Source organism: Rattus norvegicus, chromosome 4 (genome assembly GCF_036323735.1).
Source record: "Rattus norvegicus strain BN/NHsdMcwi chromosome 4, GRCr8, whole genome shotgun sequence".
Taxonomy (NCBI): domain Eukaryota; kingdom Metazoa; phylum Chordata; class Mammalia; order Rodentia; family Muridae; genus Rattus; species Rattus norvegicus.
In genome coordinates, this window is record NC_086022.1 from 40,154,376 (window position 1) to 40,159,638 (window position 5,263).

General features: G+C 41.0%; 1 pseudogene; it reads left to right on the forward strand.

Annotated features, from left to right (window-relative positions):
- The first annotated feature begins 3,380 nt into the window (after window positions 1-3,380).
- Window positions 3,381-4,132, forward strand: Psma6-ps3 (proteasome 20S subunit alpha 6, pseudogene 3; annotated as a pseudogene).
- Window positions 4,133-5,263: the final 1,131 nt, after the last annotated feature.

The window sequence follows — 5,263 nt, forward strand, 5'->3', positions numbered from 1 at the left end:
CTGCCCTTGTTCCCTGCCTTGACATACCCCTACACTGGGGGTCCAGCCTTGGCAGAACCAAGGACTTCTCCTCCCAATTGGTGCACAACAAGGTCATCCTCTGCTACATATGCAGCCGGAGACATGGGTATGTCCATGTGTACTATTCGGGTAGCGGTTTATTCATTGGAAGCTCTGGTAGGTATTGTTGTTCTTGTTGGGTTGCAAACTCCTTCAGCTCCTTCAAAACTTTTATCTACCTCCTGCAATGGGGACCCCAATCTCAGTTCCATGGTTAGTTGCTAACAGTCACCTCTGTATTTGTCATGCTCTGGCAAAGTCTCTCAGGAGAGAGCTATATCAGGCTCCTGTCTGCATGTACTTTTGGCATCAGCAATATTGTCTGGATTTGGTGGCTATATTTATATGGGGTGAAACCCCATATGGGGCAGGCTGTGAATAGCCATTCATTCAATCTCTTCTCCAAACATTGTCTCCGTATCTCCTTCTAAGAATATTTTTTGTTCCACCCTTTTAGGAAGGACTACATCTGCACTTCAGTCTTCCTTCTTCAGCTTCATGAGGTTTGTGGATTGTATCTAGGGTAATCCTAGCTTTGGGGCTAGTATCCACTTATCAGTGAGTGCATAGCATGCGTGTTCTTTTGTGACTGGGTTATATCACTCAGGATGATATTTTCTAGTCCCATCCATTTGCCTATGGATTTCCTGAAGTCATTTTTTTTGATAGCTGAGTCGTACTCCTTGTGTAGATGTACCATATTTTCTGTATCTAATCCTCTGTTGAAGGACACATTCTTTCCAGCTTCTTTCTTTTATGGATTAGGCAGCTATGAATGTAGTGGAGCATGTGTCCTTGTTATACGTTGGAGCATCTTTTGGGTATATGCCCAGGAGTGGTATCACTGGGCCCTCAGGTAGCACTATGTCTAATTTTTTGATGAATCTACAGAATGATTTCCAGAATAGCTGTATCAGCTTGCAATCCCACCAACAATGGAGGAGTGTTCCTATTTCTACACATGCTTTCCACCATCTGTTGTCACCTAAGTTTTGATCTTAGCCATTCTGACTGGTGTGAGGTGAAATCTCAGGGTTGTTTTGATTTTATCCTGATGACTAAGGATGTTGAACATTTCTTTAGGTACTTCTTACACATTCGATATTCCTCAGCTGAGAATTCTTTTTTTTTTTCTTTTTTAAAAAATGTTTATTTACATCCCCAAAGCTGTCTCCCACTCTCTAGTCCAATTCCAAGGGTCTCTAGGACCACCCACCCTGCCCCTTTCCTCTGAGAAGATCCCTCTGTGTAAGCCCCCACTCCCCATCATCTTGTCACATCATGTCTCTGTAGGATTAGACACAACCTCTATCACAAGGCAACCCTGTCAGGGAACTGATTCCACAGACAGGCAACAGTTTTAGAGACAGTTCCTGATCTAGTTGTTGGGTAACCCACATGAAGACTGAGCTGCAGGTCTGCTACATATGTACCAGGGCCCTTGGTCCACACTGTGTATGCTGTTTGGTTTGCAGTTAAGTCTCAGAGAGATCCCAGAGGTCCAGGTTAGTTGACTCTGTTGGTCTTCCTGTGGAGTTCCAGTCCACTTCAGGGCCCAGAACTTTCCATGGGTGTGTGATTTATTTCTAGGTCTTCCATTCCACTCAACAATATTTCTGCTTTGGGACTAATACTATAAAGTTTTTATCAATATTGTTTTATTGTATAGCTTGAAATCATGGATATGGTTCTTCCAGAAATTCTTTTATTGTTCAGGATTGTTTTAACTATCCTGGGTTGTTTGTTTTTCCTTATCTATATGGGAGTTGCTCTTTCAAGGTCTATAAAATGTGTTGGTATTTTGATGGGAATTATATTGGATGTATAGATTACTTTTGGGAAGATGGACATTTTCACTGCTGGGGGTGTTAGTCTTACCAATCCATGAGCCTGGGAGATCTTTCCAACTCCTGATATGTTCAATTTATTTCTTCATGACTTGAAGTTCTTGTCATACAGATCTTTCATTTCCTTGGTTAGAGTTACACCAAGATATTTTATATTATTTTTTGACTGTTGTGAAGGGTGTTATTTTCCTAATTTCTTTCTCATCCTGTTTATCCTTTGAGGAAAGGAAAGCTACTGATTTGTTTGAGTTAATTTTATATCCAACCACCTTGCTAAAGTCAACTATCAGCTGCAGGCTTTCTCTGATAGAATTTTGGGGTTATTTTATGTATAAAATTATGTCATCTGCATACAGTGAAACCTTGATTTCTTCCTTTCCAGTTTGTATCCCCTTGATCTCCTGTTGTTGACTAATTTCTCTAGCTAGAACTTCAAGTATTATATTGAAGAGATGTGCAGAGAGTATCTTGTCCTTAATTTTAGTGGGATTGCTTCAACCTTTCCATTTAATTTGACGTGGTGTCTTTCTTTAAGTTTGTTTATATAGTGGATTACATCAACAAATTTTTGTACATTGAAATACCACTGCATTCCTGGGGTGAAACCAACTTGGTAACGGTGGATAATGTCTTTGAGATGTTCTTGGATTCAGTTTGCTAGAATTTTACTGAGTATTTTTGTGTCAATGTTCATGAGTGAAGTTGGTTTGAAATTCTCTTTGTTGAGTCTTTGTGTGGTGTAGGTATCAGGGTGGAATTCTGCACTAAAACCATCTGGCCCAGAGCTTTTTTGTTTGGGAGACTTTTTTTTTTATCTTTATTAACTTGAGTATTTCTTATTTACATTTCGATTGTTACTCCTCTTCCCAGTTTCCGGGCCAACATCCCCGTAACCCCTCCCCATCCCCTTCTCTATGGGTGTTCCCCTCTCCATCCTCCCCCCATTACTGCCCTCCCCCCACAATCAAGTTCACTGGGGGTTCAGTCTTGGCAGAACCAAGGACTTCCCCTTCCACTGGTGCTCTTACTAGGCTATTCATTGCTATCTATGAGGTTGGAGCACAGGGTCAATCCAAGTATAGTCTTTGGGTAGTGGCTTAGTCCTTGGAATCTCTGATTGGTTGGCATTGTTGTTCATATGGGGTCTCGAGCCCCTTCAAGCTCTTTCAGTCCTTTCTCTGATTCCTTCAAAGAGGGTCCTGTTCTCAGGTCAGTGGTTTGCTGCTGGCATTCGCCTATGTATTTGCTGTATTCTGGGTGTCTCTCTCAGGAGAGAATTTTAATTACTGCTTCTATTTCCTTAGCATTTTAGGAGTATTGAGATAGTTTACCTGATTTTCGTTTAATTTTGGTAAGTGGTATCTGTCTAGAAAATTATCAGTTTTGTTTAGATTTTCCAGTTTAGTGGCGTACAGGGTTTTGAAATAAGATCGAATGATTTTGGCAGACTGTGTTTGAAATAGCAGGAATGCCATGTCCCATCATTCCAGCCCCAGTTTTGACCATCACATTACTATTTTCTCTCCCTCTGAAGGCTGACTCTACCAAGTAGAATATGCTTTTAAGGCTTTTAACTACCACAGAGGGCTTACATCTGTAGCTGTCAGAGGAAAAGGACTGCACAGTTATTGTCACACAGAAGAAAGTACCTGAGAAACAACTGGATTCCAGCACAGTGACTGACTTATTCAAGATAACAGAAAGTATTGGTTGTGTGGTGACAGAAGTGACAGCTGACAGCTGATCCCAGATACAGAGGACACGCTATGAGGCAACTAAGTAGAAATAGAAATATGGCTATGAGATTCCTGTGGACATGCTGTGTAAAAGAATTGCTGATATTTCTCAAACCTATACATAGAATGCTGAAATGAGGTCACTTGGTTTCATCATTGTATGATTTTAATTGGTATAGATGAAGAACAAGGCCCTCAAGTCTACAAGTGTGATCCTGCAGGCTACTACTGTGGCTTTAAAGCCACCACAGTAGGAGTTAAACAAACAGAGTCAACCAGTTTCCTTGAAAAAGTGAAGAAGACATTTGATTGGACATTTGAATAGACCGTGGAAACAGCAATTGCACGCCTGTCTACCATTCTATTGGTTGATTTCAAACCTTCAGAAATGGAAGTTGGAGTAGTTACAGTTGAAAAAATCCTATATTCAGGATTCTTACAGAAGCAGGGATTTATGCTCATCTTGTTGTTGTAGCAGAGAGAGACTGAACACTCTTATCAGCGTACCAGATGCCATGTGCCTATGTAACAAACCAACATCATAGAGGCCCTGGATTGAAGATGGAGATTCTCCCAGTCCTCCTGCCACTGACTGGTTAGGACTGTGCATAAATAAAACAGAGCTTTTGGGAGGAAAAAAAACTAATGATTGCTTTGATTTCTCAGTTCCTGTTATTATGTCTCCCCTTTCCTTTCCAATTTTGTTTCTTTGGATACGCTCTGTATGCCTTTTAGTTAGGTTGGCTAAGGGTTTGTCTATCTTGTTTATTTTCTCAAAGAAGTATCTCTTGGTTTTGTTGATTCTTTGTATTGTTTTCTCTATTTCTAATTGGTTGATTTCAGCACTGAGTTTGACTATTTCCTACCCTCTACACCTCTTGGGTGTGTTTGCTTTGTTTTAGCCTAGAGTTACCAGGTTTGCTGTTAAGTTGCTAGTATGAAATCTCTCCAATTTCTTCTTTTTTAAAAATTGTTTGTTAGATAAAATTTCTTTACTTACATTTCAAACGTTATTCCCCTTCCTGGTTTCCTGTCCATAAGACCCCATTCCCTCCCCTACCTCTCCCACATACAGGAATTGCCCCTATATATCCCCCTTTATTCCCCCATAATCCCCTGCACTGGGGGTACAATCTTGGCAGGATCAAGGATGCTCCTTTACCCTGGGCCCCAACAAGGCTATTCTGTGCTACATATGCAGTTGGAGCCCTGGATCAGTCCATGTATAGTCTTTCCGTAGTGGTTTAGTCCCTGGAAGATCTGGTTGGTTGGCATTGTTGTTTTTATGGGGTTGCAAGCTCCTTGAACTCTTTCAATACTTCCTCTAATCCCCCCAAGATGGTCCTATTCTCAGTTCTGTGGTTTGCTGCTAGCATTGACTTCTGTATTGGATATCCTCTGGATGTGTCTCTCAGGAGAGCTCTGTATCCGGTCCCTTTCAGCATGCATTTTCTAGCTTCATCAATCTTATCTAGTTTTGGTGGCTTTTCTCCCCTTTTAAGGAGTGGGAGCATCCACATTTTGGTCATCTTTCTTCTTGAGCTTCCTGTGGTCTGTGGATTGCATCTTGGATAATTCAAGCATTTGGGCTAATATCCACTTATCAATGAGTGCATACCA